We start from the raw sequence: 19121 nt of genomic DNA, 5'->3' as shown, positions 1-19121 counted from the left end.
GGCAGGCATCGCGAGCCTCTGCCCAGTCACCGGTTAAAACACATCTTTTAATTAGAGATAACGTGGGGTCCCTGGTCGCCCAGGCTTTGATTTGGCGAGCCGTCATGGGTGAACCTGTGGATTCAAAGGCATTGATTGCTATGACCATCTCACAGTCCTGTTCATCGGACCCTTCTGTGGTCGCCAGGGGTAGCCTGCTAAATGCGTTTGCACAGTTGTCTGTGCCTGGTCTGTGCCTTATCGTGTAGTCGTAAGCCGCCAGCATGAGTGCCCACCGCTGAATGCGCGCCGAGGCGTTGGCGTTGATTGCCTTGCACTCGGATAGTAGGGACGTGAGGGGTTTGTGGTTGGTTTCTAACGCAAACTTGGCCCCGAAAAGGTATTGGTGCATTTTTTTGACACCGTACATGCACGGGAGCACCTCCTTCTCAACCATACCCCGCACTCCGCCTGCGAAAGTGACCTGGAGGCATAAGCAACAGGCTGCAATTTACCCGCATCATTGACATGCTGTAAAACGCACTCGACCCTGTACACTGACGCATCACACGTAAGGACTAACATTTTACCTGGGTCAAAAAAGGCTAAAATACTCTTGGAACATAGAAGGTTGCGTGCCTTATTGAAGGCGCGTTCTTGGGCGTCCCCCCCAAAACCAATTGCACCCCTTTCTGAGTAGCACGTGGAGAGGCTCCAGCAGCGTTCTCAAGATGTGCATAAAGTTCCAAAAGTAATTGAGTAGCCCGAGAAAGGCACACAGTTCCGAGACATTCCGGGGCCTGGGTGCCAGGGAATCGCTTCGGGTTTGGATTCGGTTGGGCGGATTCCATCAGCGGAAATCCTTCTGCCCAAAAATTCAACCTCAGGCGCGAGAAACAGAAACTTGGATTTCTTAACTCTTAGGCCTACCCGATCCAATCGACTTAGTACTTCCTCCAAATTGCAGAGATGAGAGTCGGTGTCCCTGCCTGTGATGAGTATGTCATCTTGAAACACAACCGTCCCCGGGATGGACTTGAGCAGACTCTCCATGTTGCGCTGGAATATAGCAGCTGCTGACCTGATGCCGAATGAGCATCGATTGTACACAAAAAGGCCTCGATGTGTGTTGATGGTGGTGAGTAGCTTAGACTCTTCGGTCAGTTCTTGCGTCATATACGCAGATGTGAGGTCAAGTTTCGAGAAAAGTTTTCCTCCAGCCAACGTGGCAAATAGATCCTCCGTTCTGGGCAGCGGGTATTGGTCCTGTAGGGAGACTCTGTTTGTGGTAGACTTGTAAACCCACAGATTCGCACGAATCCATCAGGCTTCATGACGGGGATGATGGGGCTTGCCCAGTCGCTGAATTCCACGGGAGAAATTATGCCTTCCCGCAGAAGCCGCTCCAGTTCGTTTACAATCTTTTCCCTCATCACATAAGGCACAGCTCTAGCCTTGTGATGGACCGGTCTGGCATTCTGTGATGGAGATTCTAACTTTAGCCCCTTTGAAGGTGCCCACACCTGGCTGAAAGAGATGTTCAAAACGGCTTAGAACTGTTGAACAGGAGGTCTATTCCTCTGACGACATGGCGTGAACATCATCCCATTTCTCATTAAGTTCTGCTAGCCAGCTTCTCCCCAACAGGGCGAGGAGATCCCCGGGGACAATCCACAGGGAAAGTCGGTGCACCATCCTTGTGTGTGTGACTGAGAGCATGGCCCTGCCAAGGACTGGGACGATTTCTTTAGTATAGGTCCTTAGTTTGGTGTCGATCTTTGTGAGTTTTGGTCTGTTGCTTTTGTGTGGCCACAGCTGTTCAAATTGTTGAACGCTCATGAGGGATTGACTGGCCCCTGTGTCTAGTTCCATGTTGACGGGTATCCCGTTGAGTAGAACCCTCATCATTATTGGAGGCGTCTTGGTGTAAGAACAGTGGACATTGATCATGTTAACCCGCTGTACCTCGGCATCCCGTGCACTGTTCCAATCGTCTTCTGGTCCGCTTTCCGACCCTTCTGATTCGTAGACCAGACGAGCTGCTGTTTTTCTGCACATGCGAGCTAGATGCTCTGTGTAGTTGCAGTTTCTGCAAATGGCATGCTGAAATCGACACACCCTGGTTGAGTGCCTTCCCCCACATCTCCAACACAGACCATTTCCATTGTTTCCGAAGGATGAGCTGCATCTGGCTGATCTCCCTTGAACTTCTCTCAATCTGTTGTTGATTGCTCACATTGTGGGTCGATGAGGTGTGATCAGCCGTTCATGTTGCCCTTGATTTTGATGGCTTCTGGCGCCACTATCTGCTGTTGAAGGCCTGCACTCCTGCCTTTGTCTGTGTGTGGGGGTAGTGGTTTGTTTCACAATGTGAACCCCTTGTTCCGATGCCTCGTTGGTTGTCGTACCCGAAGTATAGATCGGCCTCATTTCTTATTCTCCTGCCAAGAACGTCTGTGCGACCAGTGCTGCTGCCTCTAGCGTCAAGTTCTTAGTCTCTATAAGCTTTCGGAATATGCCTACGTGTCCTATTCCTTCAATAAAAAAGTCTCTCAGTACTTCTCGCCTTAGTTCATCGGGGAACTCACATGAACCAGCCAGCCTCCGAAGTTCCGCCACGAAGTCGGGTATGCTCTGGCCCACACAGCATCTGTAGTTGTAGAACCTTTGTCTGGCCATGTGTAGGCTGCTCGCTGACTTCAGATAGTCTCTCACCAGTGTGCTCAACTCCTCAGACGACTTGCTTGCTGGTTTCTCGGGTGCCAGCAGGTCTTTCATTAAAGCGTATGTTTTCGAGCCACAGCTGGCCAAGAGATGGGATCTTCTCCTGTCTGCCTGATCATCGCCCAGCCAGTCTTTGATCACAAAGCTTTGCTGGAGCCTTTCTATAAAGTCATCCCAATTGTCTCCAGCATTGTATTTCTCACCTGAGCTGTTGGTAGCCATTCTGTGGATTCTGTGATCCCGTAACTCGTCGCCACTGTTAAGTCCTGACTCTAAAGTACTGACTTACACGAGACACATGCTGAAGTCAAGGGACCTCAGGACCTGCACCTTTAATTCCAGCTCTCCAGTGCTACACTTGCCTGAGACCTCTCTTTATACCTCAGTGGGACAGGTATGGAGTATCTCCTGCAAGTGCACCCCTGGTGGTAAGGTATGCTTATATCCAGTTACAGTCATGTATAGCATGGTAAGATACAGTTATATGCAGTAATGTGAGATATATAGAAACATAGAAACATAGAAAATAGGTGCAGGAGTAGGCCATTCGGCTCTTCTAGCCTGCACCGCCATTCAATGAGTTCATGGCTGAACATGCAACTTCAGTACCCCATTCCTGCTTTCTTGCCATACCCCTTGATGCCCTTAGTAGTAAGGACTACATCTAACTCCTTTTTGAATATATTTAGTGAATTGGCCTCAACAACTTTCTGTGGTAGAGAATTCCACAGGTTCACCACTCTCTGGGTGAAGAAGTTTCTCCTCATCTCGGTCCTAAATGGCTTACCCCTTATCCTTAGACTGTGACCCCTCGTTCTGGAATTCCCCAACATTGTGAACATTCTTCCTGCATCTAACCTGTCTAAACCCATCAGAATTTTAAACGTTTCTATGAGGTCCCCTCTCATTCTTCTGAACTCCAGTGAATACAAGCCCAGTTGATTCAAACTTTCTTGATATGTCAGTCCCGCCATCCCGGGAATCAGTCTGGTGAACCTTCGCTGCACTCCCTCAATAACAAGAATGTCCTTCCTCAGGTTAGGAGACCAAAACTGTACACAATACTCCAGGTGTGGCCTCACCAAGGCCCTGTACAACTGTAGCAACACCTCCCTGCCCCTGTACTCAAATCCCCTCGTTATGAAGGCCAACATGCCATTTGCTTTCTTAACCGCCTGCTGTACCTGCATGCCAACCTTCAATGACTGATGTACCATGACACCCAGGTCTCGTTGCACCTCCCCTTTTCCTAATCTGTCACCATTCAGATAATAGTCTGTCTCTCTGTTTTTGCCACCAAAGTTGACAACCTCACATTTATCAACATTATAGAAACATAGAAAATAGGTGCAGGAGTAGGCCATTCGGCCCTTCTAGCCTGCACCGCCATTCAATGAGTTCATGGCTGAACATTCAACTTCAGTACCCCATTCCTGCTTTCTCGCCATACCCCTTGATCCCCCTAGTAGTAAGGACCTCATCTAACTCCTTTTTGAATATATTTAGTGAATTGGCCTCAACAACTTTCTGTGGTAGAGAATTCCACAGGTTCACCACTCTCTGGGTGAAGAAGTTCCTCCGCATCTCGGTCCTAAATGGCTTACCCCTTATCCTTAGACTGTGACCTCTGGTTCTGGACTTCCCCAACATTGGGAACATTCTTCCTGCATCCAACCTGTCTAACCCCGTCAGAATTTTAAATGTTTCTATGAGGTCCCCTCTCATTCTTCTGAACTCCAGTGAATACAAGCCCAGTTGATCCAGTCTTTCTTGATAGGTCAGTCCCGCCATCCCAGGAATCAGTCTGGTGAACCTTCGCTGCACTCCCTCAATAGCAAGAATGTCCTTCCTCAGGTTAGGAGACCAAAACTGTACACAATACTCCAGGTGTGGCCTCACCAATGCTTCATCTGCCATGCATTTGCCCACTCACCTAACCTATCCAAGTCGCTCTGCAGCCTCAAGGCATCCTCCTCGCAGCTCACACTGTCACCTAACTTAGTGTCATCTGCAAATTTGGAGATACTACATTTAATCCCCTCGTCTAAATCATTAATATACAGTGTAAACAGCTGGGGCCCCAGCACAGACCCTTGCGGTACCCCACTAGTCACCGCCTGCCATTCTGAAAAGTACCCATTTACTCCTATTCTTTGCTTCCTGTCTGACAACCATTTCTCAATCCATGTCAGCAAACTACCCCCAATCCCATGTGCTTTAACTTTGCACATTAATCTCTTGTGTGGAACCTTGTCGAAAGCCTTCTGAAAGTCCAAATATACCACATCAAATGGTTCTCCCTTGTCCACTCTACTGGAAACATTCTCAAAAAATTCCAGAAGATTTGTCAAGCATGATTTCCCTTTCACAAATCCATGCTGACTTGGACCTATCATGTCACCTCTTTCCAAATGCGCTGCTATGACATCCTTAAGAATTGATTCCATCATCTTACCCACTACCGATGTCAGGCTGACCGGTCTATAATTCCCTGTTTTCTCTCTCCCTCCTTTTTGAAAAAGTGGGGTTACATTGGCTACCCTCCACTCGATAGGAACTGATCCAGAGTCAATGGAATGTTGGAAAATGACTGTCAATGCATCCGCTATTTCCAAGGCCACCTCCTTAAGTACACTGGGATGCAGTCCATCAGGCCCTGGAGATTTGTCGGGCCTTCAATCCCATCAAATTCCCAAACACAATTTCCCGACTAATAAGGATTTTCCTCAGTTCCTCATCCTTACTAGACCCTCTGACCCTTCTTATATGCGGAATGTTGTTAGTGTCCTCCTTAGTGAATACCGAACCAAAGTACTTGTTCAATTGGTCCGCCATTTTTTTGTTCCCCGTTATGACTTCCCCTGATTCTGACTGCAGGGGACCTACATTTGTCTTTACTAACCTTTTTCTCTTTACTTATCTGCAGAAACTTTTGCAATCCGTCTTAATGTTCCCTGCAAGCTTCTTCTCGTACTCCATTTTCCCTGCCCTAATCAAATCCTTTGTCCTCCTCTGCTGAGTTCTAAATTTCTCCCAGCCTCCGGGTTCGCTGCTATTTCTGGCCAATTTGTATGCCACTTCCTTGGCTTTAATACTATCACTGATTTCCCTTGATAGCCACGGTTGAGCCACCTTCGCATTTTTATTTTTATGCCAGACAGGAATGTACAATTGTTGTAGTTCATCCATGCAGTCTCTAAATGTCTGCCATTGCCCATCCACAGTCAACCCCTTAAGTATCATTCGCCAATCCATCCCAGCCAATTCACGCCTCATACCTTCAAAGTTACCCTTCTTTAAGTTCTGGACCATGGTCTCTGAATTAACTGTTTCATTCTCCATCCTAATGCAGAATTCCACCATATTTTGGTCACTCTTCCCCAAGGGGCCTCGCACAATGAGATTGCTAATTAATCCTCTCTCATTACACAACACCCAGTCTAAGATGGCCTCTCCCCTAGTTCGTTCCTCGACATATTGGTCTAGAAAACCATCCCTTATGCACTCCAGGAAATCCTCTTCCACCGTATTGCTTCCAGTTTGGTTAGCCCAATCTATGTGCATATTAAAGTCACCCATTATAACTGCTGCACCCTTATTGCATGTACCCATAATTTCCTGTTTGATGCCCTCCCCAACATCACTACTGCTGTTTGGAGGTCTGTACACAACTCCCACTAACGTTTTTTGCCCTTTGGTGTTCTGCAGCTCTACCCATATAGATTCCACATCATTCAAGCTGATGTCATTCCTAATTATTGTATTAATCTCCTCTTTAACCAGCAATGCTACCCCACCTCCTTTTCCTTTTATTCTATCCTTCCTGAATGTAGAATACCCCTGGATGTTGAGTTCCCAGCCCTGATCATCCTTGAGCCACATCTCCATAATCCCAATCACATCATATTTGTTAACATCTATTTGCACAGTTAATTCATCCACCTTATTACGGATACCCCTTGCATTAAGACACAAAGCCTTCAGGCTTGTTTTTTTAACACCCTTTTTCCTTTTAGAATTTTGCTGTACAGTAGCCCTTTTTGTTTTTTGTCTTGAGTTTCTCTGCCCTCCACTTTTCCTCATCTCCTTTCTGTCTTTTGCTTTTGTCTCCATTTTGTTTCTCTCTGTCTCCCTGCATTGGTTCCCATCCCCCTGCCATATTAGTTTAACTCCTCACCAACAGCACTAGCAAACACTCTTCCTGGGACATTGGTTCCGGTCCTGCCCAGGTGCAGACCGTCCGGTTTGTACTGGTCCCACCTCCCCCAGAACCGGTTCCAATGCCCTGGGAATTTGAATCCCTCCCTGCTGCACCACTGCTCAAACCACGTATTCATCTGTGCTATCCTGCGATTCCTACTCTGACTAGCACGTGGTACTGGTAGCAATCCTGAGATTACTACTTTTGAGGTCCTACTTTTTAATTTAGCTCCTAGCTCCTTAAATTCGTTTCATAGGACCTCATCCCCTTTTTTACCTATGTCGTTGGTACCAATGTGCACCACGACAACTGGCTGTTCTCCCTCCATTTTTAGAATGTCCTGCACCTGCTCCGAGACATCCTTGACCCTTGCACCAGGGAGGCAACATACTATCCTGGAGTCTCGGTTGCGGCCGCAGAAACGCCTATCTATTTCCCTAACAATTGAATCCCCTGTCACTATCGCTCTCCCACTCTTTCTCCTGCCCTCCTGTGCAACAAAGCCAGCCATGGTGCCATGAACTTGGCTGCTGCTGCCCTCTCCTGATGAGTCATCTCCCTCAACAGTACTCAAAGCAGTGTATCTGTTTTGCAGGGGGATGACCACAGGGGACCCTTGCACTACCTTCTTTGCACTACTCTTCCTGCTGGTCTTCCATTCCCTATCTGGCTGTGGACCCTTCTCTTGTGGTATGACCAACTCGCTACATGTGCTACTCACGTCATTCTCAGTATCGTGGATGCTCCAGAGTGAATCCACCCTCAGCTCCAACTCCGCAACGTGGACCGTCAGGAGCTGGAGGTGTATACACTTCCTGCACACGTAGTCGTCAGGGACACTGGAGTCGTTCCTGAGTTCCCACATGGTAAAGGAGGAGCATAACACGTGACCGAGCTCTTCTGCCATGACTTAACCTTTAGATAGGCAACAATAATTTAAAGTTTACTCACTGTTAAAGAGAAGAAAGAAAAACTACTCACCAATCACCAGCCAATCAATTAACCCCTTTGGCTATGATGTCACCTTTCTGTTTCTTTTTATTTCTTTTTAGCCTTCTCCCTGTAGCTGCACAAGCACGCCTCACCAACCCCGGACTCGCGCTGCTCCAACTGCTGCCGCCTCACTCTCCCGCTGGGCTTTTTATAGGCCTCACCAACCCCGGACTCGCGCTGCTCCAACTGCCGCCGCCTCACTCTCTCGCTGGGCCTTTTATAGGCCTCACCAACCCCAGACTCGCGCTGCTCCAACATGACAGTAACAAAATTCAGTACATCTTATCGAGAGTGTGCCAGTGTACAGACCATAATAATCGGTTTGCAATTTCTGGCGAAATTATCAAAATATTTTTACTCATGTTGATTGTTATGTATTTAACACTTGGCAACCTGTATCACACCACCACCAGAGGGCCTGTCTGTTGGAGTCCCAAGGGAACCCAGCATCCCTTGGGAGCACTGTATATAAGCAGGCCACCCAAGAGATACCTGCACTCTAGCGTCTAATTAAAGGAGCTAAGGTCACACTTACGGTACTCAGTTTTATCCTTTATTATGAGCATAACATTGACCATTTTAGGGGAAACAATGAACAAAATCTTTCCCCTGGTTATTTTAATGAGATTCTCTCTGTACCGGGTGATATAAATCTCACGTGATTCTGGCAATCTCTCATCATTACATAAAATTATTTACCGAGATTCATTTCATTGAAACTTTTCTGCACTTTGTCCCAGTCACCTTTGATCCCAAATATTTCGTACATTTTCAGGATTTTATTACTCGACTGTGTTTGGGTCAAGATGAACGATCCCGCAAGTTTAAATGTTGGATTTCTAATTCTCAGATTAATGGTGCCATTATCCTGTTCAATCTTCTGGTACAAGTCACTGTTCTAAGGTGATCATTCCATCGTGGGCCCCACCAGTCCGAACTCCTCTTGTGAAAAATACCCAGCCGCTGGATTTCTTGCCCTGAGTGTGGTTTCCATTCCCAGACAACAGGGCCATTCCCAGGATTGTCTGGTCCTTTTAATGGAATGTCATCTCCCTCATCCGAAAAATAAATATGATTTGAATTTCCCGTTGGAAAGAGGAACGATGTAAACAATTTGATATTTAAATTCACAACTCCTTAATCCCATGTTTGTAATTATTTATATTGGAGATAAATCTATTGCCAGTCATATTTTTATATTCAACTGATCATGTTGCCTTCACTGCCGGCATGGTTACAGAGAAAATCAGAATAATGCCATCATACACTCAGTGTATCTATTATTAGAGTTATCAGAACCTACATTATTACTACAAACAATTAGCAACATAAAAAGAGCGGACTTGGGCTAATTCCATGACCCGGAATTTGCAGTTGACGGTGAAGCAAAGGCTTTCGCCCTGAAGAAACTGCCCACAAAGATCCTGTAATTTCTGTGACAAGTTTCTCTTTTTCGATGCGCAAGTGATTACAATGTAATATAATGGGAATCCCCTCGAGCACTCGACTGTGACATCAACAAGCTGTCTAAACAGCCAATCATATTTCAGAATTCTCACAGACTCTCAAGTTTTTCAAAAAATTATAATTTTTATCATAGAAAAGGAAAACACTGCAAATGCTCAGCCGGTCAGGCAGCAACAGTGGAGAAAGAAACAAAGTTAATGGGCCAAAAATTGCGGCCTCGCCGGGTCCGTATGACGTGTGCCCGTATCCGGTGAGGCCTCGCAAAAGCCGGTTCTTGCCGCACGACCTGCATGCGCCAAGAACCGGTTTTGCTGATCTGTCAAAATTTCTTTAGACAGATCCTATGCATCCCCGCAGGAAGGACATCTGCGGGGCAGAGATTGGGCTATTTCCCCTACTCTTGCCCAACGAATGTCCTTCAAACTCTTACACCTGGCAAGAGCAGGCATATAGCCTACTTTTATCAGTGTAACACTTTTAAAACATTTTTATATTAAAAACCCTGTCCATTAAGGTAAGTTTGTTATTAACCCTATTAATAAAACATTAAAAAACATTTTCCAAAAATATTTTTTTTCTAAAACATTTGATTTCATTTAATATCAATGAATTTTGAATATGTGAGGTGTTTTTTTTAATTATTGTGCTGTGTTTCTTGTTTTAGGGGGTTATTTTCATTGAGAGTAATTGGAGCTCGTACAAACAGAACTCACCATTATTATCAATGAGAATACTAGATAGTGATTGGTTGTCCAGGCCCACGTGATTCTAATCTTGACTTACGTACGTGGAAGATATCTTCCTGTATGCTGCGCAGTGAATGAAGACCTTTCTCCGGGACCACCAGGTATTTTCGTAGATTTGTTTCGGGTCAGAGGCGTTCATCCGAAGAAAGCCTTCGACCAGAATTTTCAGCCCAATGTTTCAGAATTCTGACAAAGGTCATCGACCTGAAACGTTAACTCTGTTTCCCTCTCCACAGATTCTGCCTGACTTGCTGAGTATTTCCAGCATTTTCTGTTTTATTTCAGATTTCCAGCATCCGCAGTATTTTGCTTTTGTTTAATTTTTATCATAATGGAGAAATTTGACTCTCCACAAAATTAAAATTAGTTTTTCAGGACCATATTGTTTGTTTAGCAGTCAATACACTGTTAAAACCCAGTTACACCTAATCAAACAAGGCCTTACATCAATGGGGTATTTAACAGGGACATTACCATGGAAAAGCCCACGTTTTGGTCAGTTTCACTGATTACACTGATTGCCGGCTATGGGTGGGAGAGTGGGGGAGTAGGGACCACAGCGCAGCCAGTGTTGGAGCAGTGAATGAATGGGTGCAGCCTGATCATTTCCACGTGAAGATGCACATGCACTACACTCTGAAGTTAATCATCACCATTATCATCATAGGCAGTCCCTCGAAGCGAGGATGACTTGCTTCCACGCCAAAAAGGAATGAGTTCACAGGTGTTTCAATGAAAGACTTAATATTCCAGATCCCAAACTACATCGTGAAGGGTGGAAGATGCCTGTGTGTGGATTTTTTTAACGTGTGGTGGCCGTTGCACACCAGCCACCACATGGGCTTGACAGAGCTAGGTCTTGGTCCAGGGGCAAGGATTACCCAAGACTAACTGGAGACCAGCTCTGCTGCACAGACTGAGCGTGCACACATATCACAGTGTGGGCTGGCCCGTGCTGCCCCTGTGCCCTCGCCACTTCTGGGCCCCAAATTCATGCCTCTACTGGCTCCGGTCACTTCTCTCTACGGACTCATGCCACTCCTTCACCCCTCCTGCAGTGCCTGCCTGCATTGCAATCAGCGACGTGGCTTCACAGCCATCGCCCTCCTGCAGCAGCACACGCTGCTCCATGCAGTGGTATGCCGCCCAGTGGCGTGAGGCGGCCCGGCCCAGAAATCGTCGCGGTCCTGGCTTGCAAGACCATCAGCAAGCCGGGGCCATTGGAGGGAGCAGCGAACGGCAGCCCAGCCCGGAAATTGTCGTGGTCCCGACCTGCAAGACCATCAGCAGACTAGGGCCATTGGAGGGAGCAGCGTGCGGTGGCATCCTGAAGTTATGGTCAGTTTCAATGCGGTAATAGCAGCGAACGCTGTTAGTTGGCTGTCATGCTCCACCTCACAGTAGAACTAAACTACAGAACCAGTGGGAACCTGTTCAACCTGCGCCGTCTCTGGGCCAGGTCCAAGACTACCTCAACCTCTGTCGTCGAGCTACAGTATGCGAATGATGTCTGCGTCTGGGCACATACAGAGACCGAATTCCAGGAAATAGTTGACGTATTTACTGAGGCGTATGAAAGCATGGGGCTTATGCTAAACATCCGTAAGACAAAGGTCCTCCACCAGCCTGCCATTGCCGCACAGCACTGTCCCCCAGTCATCAAGAACCACGGTGTGGCCCTGGACAATGTGGGCCACTTCCCATATCTCGGGAGCCTCCAACAAAACAGTCATCGACGATGAGATCCAACACCGCCTCCAGTGCGCCAGTGCAGCCTTCGGCCGCCTGAGGAAAAGAGTGTTCAAAGACCAGGCCCTCAAAACTGCCACCGAGCTCATGGTCTAGTAATACCCGCCCTCCTGTATGGCTCAGAGACATGGACCATGTAGAGTAGACACCTCAAGTCGCTGGAAATATATCAATCCATCCTTGTTTTTTCCGAATCACTATTTTCCCTCGTGACTCTTCCCATTTTTCTAATTGCAATGTCGCATAAAAATATTGAACACAACAGTATAACAAAGACAACTAGGACAAACAACATTCACGCGGGTATACAAATCAGAGCCTTAAATTCTATCTAAGCAAATAGTCAATTCTCAGTCTGCGTTGTACACCACTACAGACCGAGTCCTTAATTTATCTTAATAAAATTTATGGTTCTATCACACAAGGACCCAGATCCTATCGCACAAGGACCTTGTTCCTTCTAAGGCAGTCCTATCGCACAAGGAACTTTCCTTTAGGGACTTGTATTATCCTATCGAACAAGGATAATTCCCTTTATGGTCCTATCGCACAACGATCCTGTTCCTGTCCCACAAGGATCACCTTAATTTATGGTCCTATTGCACAAGGGCCCTGATTCTATCACACAAGGATCATCGATCGATAGCACTCCTTTTTTTTTTACCTTTTCCGAATGAAAATCTCGTGGGCTGATTCCAGATCGGATATTTTCAGGATCAGATCCCTTCTGCCTACAAGCTGAGAAGGAAATGATTACAAAAATAACTTTAGCTCTTAAATGTCGAGTCTCGTAGATCGCAGTACCTCCACTGTGGATAACAGATTACATATACAATTCAACAGTAAAGAGACCTCTTGTGAGCAAAAGGCTCACCTTATTCTGGCCAGTGAAGCCCTTCACTGAAGAAACACTATGCCGGCATCTGTTTACTCACAGGATAGAGAGTAAGCGATCTCGGTAGAACCTCCAAGAAGTAACTGTCAACAGCTCGACTCTCAATATACGACTCAGACACAGTCAGTTCCGGTAGATGTCCCTTTAATTTTTACTTGCAGCAAGGAAGAGTCTTACTCAGTCAAAGGCTAAGTGACTCCCAAAATGATAAAGTTTCACAATGTATTTATACAGTAAAAAAAACAAGCTATGGTTCCATCCTGTGTATTGGTTCTGCCTTTGCAGTCAGGGAAAACAGATAAACAGTTGATGATCCTTGTCTTTACATTTTTCTCAAATATCTCTTTTGTAAGTGATTCTGGTGGGCCAGACAGCAATGACTCGATTAGGTGTGATAATGTGCTATTTCCGGCTTATCATTGTTTTAGGGTTGTCCAGTTTCCCGGCCAGTTATGGCCCATGATTTCCATAGTGGTTGATTGGGTACTTGGCTTCTTGCATATTATGGATGAGTTCTGTAGAAGAGATAATGGCTGGTAATTTGAGTATCTCTTAGGGGGTGAATTTAAAATACAGGGGAGCACAATGGGTTTTACTTATCTTAGCAAGACAGTTTAATGTTGTCTGGTAGCTATTAATCAGCTATCAGCAGTTCCAGTTAGGGTTAGAATGTTTATGCAAACAGACTGTCTGTTGCAGAAGTTTCTAGCAGGTTCTGGGTTCCATTTTGTTTTAAGGCAAAAAGGGTACAGAAAAAACAGTGTAATGCAACATTAAAAAGTTCCACAAAGGTCACGGTTGGATGCTGGTGGATAAAGGATATGGCCTTGCCAGCTGGCTCACGACCCCCCTGCATAACCCGTTTACTGAGGCCGAGAAGTGTTACAATGAAAGCCACATTGCTACATACAACATCATCGAAAAGACAATTGGAGTCATAAAGCAGCGCTTCAGATGCCTGAACCACTCAGGAGGCAGCCTACAGTACCATACTGACCAGGTCGCTGAGTTGTTTGTGGTGTGTTGCATGTTACATAACCGAGCTCTAAGGAGAGGACAACATTTGCCAGATGGGGCTACCGGTCCACCTCAAGAAGGATTGGAGGTGGAAGAAACATAGAAACATAGAAACATAGACAATAGGTGCAGGAGTAGGCCATTCAGCCCTTCGAGCCTGCACCGCCATTCAATGAGTTCATGGCTGAACATGCAACTTCAGTACCCCATTCCTGCTTTCTCGCCATACCCCTTGATCCCCCTAGTAGTAAGGACTTCATCTAACTCCTTTTTGAATATATTTAGTGGATTGGCCTCAACAACTTTCCATGGTAGAGAATTCCACAGGTTCACCACTCTGAGTGAAGAAGTTTCTCCTCATCTCGGTCCTAAGTGGCTTACCCCTTATCCTTAGACTGTGACCCCTGGTTCTGGATTTCCTCAACATTGGGAACATTCTTCCTGCATCTAACCTGTCTAAACCCGTCAGAATTTTAACGTTTCTATGAGATCCCCTCTCATTCTTCTGAACTCCAGTGAATACAAGCCCAGTTGATCCAATCTTTCTTGATATGTCAGTCCCGCCATCCCGGGAATCAGTCTGGTGAACCTTCGCTGCACTCCCTCGATAGCAAGAATGTCCTTCCAGAAGTTAGGAGACCAAAACTGTACACAATACTCCAGGTGTGACCTCAACAAGGCCCTGTACAACTGTAGCAACACCTCCCTGCCCCTGTACTCAAATCCCCTCGCTATGAAGGCCAACATGCCATTTGCTTTCTTAACCACCTGCTGTACCTGTATGGCAACTTTCAATGACAGATGTACCATGACACCCAGGTCTCATTGCACCTCCCCTTTTCCTAATCTGTCACCATTCAGATAATAGTCTGTCTCTCTGTTTTTACCACCAAAGTGGATAACCTCACATTTATCCACATTATACTTCATCTGCCATGCATTTTCCCACTCACCTAACCTGTCCAAGTCACTCTGCAGCCTCATAGCATCCTCCTCGCAGCTCACACTGCCACCCAACTTAGTGTCATCCGCAAATTTGGAGATACTACATTTAATCCCCTCGTCTAAATCATTAATGTACATGTAAACAGCTGGGGCCCCAGCACAGAACCTTGCGGTACCCCACTAGTCAGTGCCTGCCATTCTGAAATGTACCCATTTACTCCTACTCTTTGCTTCCTGTCTGCCAACCAGTTTTCAATCCACGTCAGCACACTACCCCCAATCCTATGTGCTTTAACTTTGCACATTAATCTCTTGCATGAGACCTTGTCGAAAGCCTTCTGAAAGTCCAAGTACACCACATCAACTGGTTCTCCCTTGTCCACACTACTGGAAACATCCTCAAAAAATTCCAGAAGATTTGTCAAGCATGATTTCCCTTTCACAAATCCATGCTGACTTGGACATATCATGGCATCTCTTTCCAATTGCGCTGCTATAACATCCTTAATAATTGATTCCACCATTTTACCCACTACCGATGTCAGGCTGATTGGTCCATAAATCCCTGTTTTCTCTCTCCCTCCTTTTTTAAAAAGTGGGGTTACATTGGCTACCCTCCACTCCATAGGAACTGATCCAGAGTCTATGGAATGTTGGAAAATGACTGTCAATGCATCCGCTAATTCCAAGGCTACCTCCTTAAGTACTCTGGGATGCAGACCATCAGGCCCTGGGGATTTATCGGTCTTCAATCCCATCAATTTCCCCAACACAATTTCCTGACTAATAAGGATTTCCCTCAGTTCCTCCTTCTTACTAGACCCTCTGACCCCTTTTATATCCGGAAGGTTGTTTGTGTCCTCCTTAGTGAATACCGAACCAAAGTACGATTGTTCTGTTCAATTGGTCTGCCATTTCTTTGTTCCCCGTTATGACTTCCCCTGATTCTGACTGCAGGGGACCTACATTTGTCTTTACTAACCCTTTTTCTCTTTACATATCTATAGAAGCTTTTGCAGTCCGTCTTAATGTTCCCTGCAAGCTTCCTCTCATACTCTATTTTCCCTGCCCTAATCAAACCCTTTGTCCTCCTCTGTTGAGTTCTAAATTTCTCCCAGTCCCTGGGTTCGCTGCTATTACTGGCCAATTTGAATGCCAGTTCCTTGTCTTTAATACTATCCCTGATTTCCCTTGATAGCCACGGTTGAGCCACCTTCCCTTTTTTATTTTTATGCCAGACGGGGATGTACAATTGTTGTAGTTCATCCATGTGGTCTCTAAAGGTCTGCCATTGCCCATCCACTGGCAGAGCATGGAGTGCAGCAGCATAGAGTGGCATTTGTGAGTTTGGTAAGTGGGTGAGTTTTAAAGGTTATTGTCTTTAAACCATTTGGAGGCTGGAGTAAATTGTTAGTGGCAATTGCCAGTAGCTTCTAAGTAAGTAGCAGTTTAATTTAAAGGGGAAAAGTTAAATAGTTGGGAATCTTTCAAATTTAGGCAGAAAAAAACAAGGTAACTCTCCAGTAGGAGGCAATTAGCAGCTAGTTAAAACTAGTTCTGTAAACGACTGACCAGTAGTGAGTCATCTGACCTAGATACAGTTTAAAAAGAGGCAGCTCGTGCAGAGCACGGCGTGCAACAGCATAGAGTGGGATTCGTGAGTTTGGTCAGTGGGTGAGTTCAGGCAAGTGGGGGTGGCAGGTGCTGTTTTGTCTTGTTTTTCCTACCAGTGCTGACACTAGAGCAGCTGATAAGGAGTGCGAGAATAGGAGACGGAGGCCCAGAGACCAGCCCATCCAGCTGCAGACAAACATAGAGGGGTGCGAAATCGAGAGGTGATGTCACAGCCAAGCTGGTAAGTGGTTGGCTGTTCGACTGGTAAGTATAACTCCCTTTTAGACTGACTTTTAGATTGGTTTAATTGGCAGCGAACTACTAAGTAGCTGTTTGGTGTTTAAGTAAATTTTAGTAAGTAAATTAATTTAAGGGTTAAGTCATGGCAGGAGAGCTTGGACCCATGTTATGCTCCTCCTGTGCTATGTGGGAAATCAGGGACACTTCCAGTGTGTACGGGAAGTGTGTCCAGCTGCAGCTCCTAACAGACCGCATGACGGCACTGGCGCTGCGGATGGACTCACTCTGGAGCACGCGCGATGCTGAGAATGTTGTGAATAGCACATTTAGTGAGTTGGTCACACCGCAGGTAAGGGTTAGGACAGATAGTAAATGGGTGACTAAGAGACAAGGCAAGAGCAGGAAGGTAGTGCCGGAGTCCCCTGCGGTCATCTCCTTCCAAAGCAGATATACATTTTGGATACTGTTGGGGGAGATGACTTACCAGCAGTCAGGTTCATGGCACCATGGATGGCTCTGCTGCACAGAAGGGCGGGAAAAAGAGTGGGAGAGCTATAATGATTGGGGACTCTATTGTAAGGGGAATAGATAGGAGTTTCTGCGGCCGCAACCGAGACTCCAGGATGGTATGTTGCCTCCCTGGTGCAAGGGTCAAGGATGTCTCGGAGCGGCTGCCAAGCATTCTGGAGAGGGAGGGTGAACAGCCAGTTGTCATGGTACATGTAGGTACCAACGATATAGGTCAGAAGCGGGAAGAGGTCCTACAAGCTGAATTTAGGGAGCTAGGAGTTAAATTAAAAAGTAGGACCGAGGTAGATGACGAGGTGCAGCAGGAGGAGGAGGAGCAGGAGAAAGCCGATGAGCACCTCGGGGAGGACATTCAACCTGGTGATGAACCCATGCCCCCACGCCCACCCGCAAGACTGGAAAAACCCTGTGGGAGTTACGCGGCTGCAAAACAGTTGCGTGAACAGCTCATAAATGAACGCTTTACATGAACTTTCATTGTGGACAGTCAAAGTTACAGTTACGGTTATCACAAAACAACGGTTGTGTTTGCGTTAACATTGAGTTACTTTACATCCTTGCCTGGCTGGTCGGCCATTGTTTACGTTAATATGTTATTACATTATTATAAGAAAATGCACAACAATTGTAAATTGTAACATGTAATAAAACAATTTTGCTCAAACAAAATTTCAATTTCAACTACACAGGAACAACCCAAACAAGTCAACAACCCACCCACCCACTCATCCTCCCACCCAACCTCCCCAAACAACATCCCAACAGTAAACCATTAACAGAAAGAACAAACATTATTCAAACATCGCCTTCGGCCATGTTTCCCTCCCTGTACTCTAGCCCCACCTGCCCAATTTGGTCCCTGGGTGGCACCGAGACGTCACGGGCATGCAATTGCCAACAGCAAGACTTCCTGCTGGTCCGGTCGCCTTTTGGGGGTGTAGGAGGGGCAGGCGAAGCATGGGGATCACCTTCCGAGTCAGAAGGAATTGCTTCCTCCTGACTCACTTGTGTGCTGGCTTTGCGGTCTGTGGCACGTTCAGGTGGGGAGCCATGTCCCGCCAACAATGTATGCCACAAGGCATTGGTGGCGACGGTCTGCTGACGCATCTCCTCGAGCGTCTGTTGTAACACCAGTGAGAAGGCCTCCCTGAAGGTCACAAACGCCTGGAGATGGTCGCGACTTATTGCGATGGTCTCCTTGCACAGTTGAGCCAAGCCATCCATGCGATCGGCCAGGGTAGGCGTGTGCGCTACTCGCTGACGCAAACTTCGCGGGTTCTGCGCGGGCACTAATGTTCGCCTTGGTGATGACTCTTGCACGGCGCTTGTTCCCGCTGCTTCTTCCGTCGAAGGTGCCGACAAAATGGCCGCAGGTCCCACAGGTGATTCTACCACAGGCTGAGGGATGCTAGGGGCATCTTCCTCTGATTCCAGTTCCTCCTCCTCATCCTCAGGCTCGGTGGTATCTTCCTCCTCCTCCTCCTCCCCACCCATGGTGAGGACCAGCTGTAATGGTGCTGGTTGTGGTTCTGGTCTGCACATTGGTGTTGTGGGTGTTGTGGACCCTGCAAAACACAATTGAGTTTATTGGAGCAGACGGGAACACATTATTGCGCTGCGCTGGCATACGAAGGAGGAGCATCACTACTACAATAAATGAGTCCAAGAGACGTTACATAACAATGCATCACATGTGAGTACAAATGGTAGTACATCTATGCGGAATTGAGTAACACAGAGTTGTGGAGGCATTATTAGTCTGAGATATACAGATTGATTAAGAGGACTGTACATTCGTATATTGTCATGAAATGAAATGACATTACTTTAACACTGCTCGAGACATTACTCACGTGACACATCAGTGGATTCGGCAGAACCACGGGAGGTGGCCACTCGACTGTGGCTCCCCACCAGAGCCGCAGCACGCTCCTCAATATCAGTCAGTGGTTGTAAGGCAGCTGTGGCCCCTCCCGTGCGCCTCTGCTAGGCTTGGTTGATCAATATCTTCCTCTGCAAAATT

Source organism: Pristiophorus japonicus, chromosome 4, assembly GCF_044704955.1.
Source record: "Pristiophorus japonicus isolate sPriJap1 chromosome 4, sPriJap1.hap1, whole genome shotgun sequence".
Taxonomy (NCBI): domain Eukaryota; kingdom Metazoa; phylum Chordata; class Chondrichthyes; family Pristiophoridae; genus Pristiophorus; species Pristiophorus japonicus.
Note: the sequence above shows the minus strand (reverse complement) of the source record.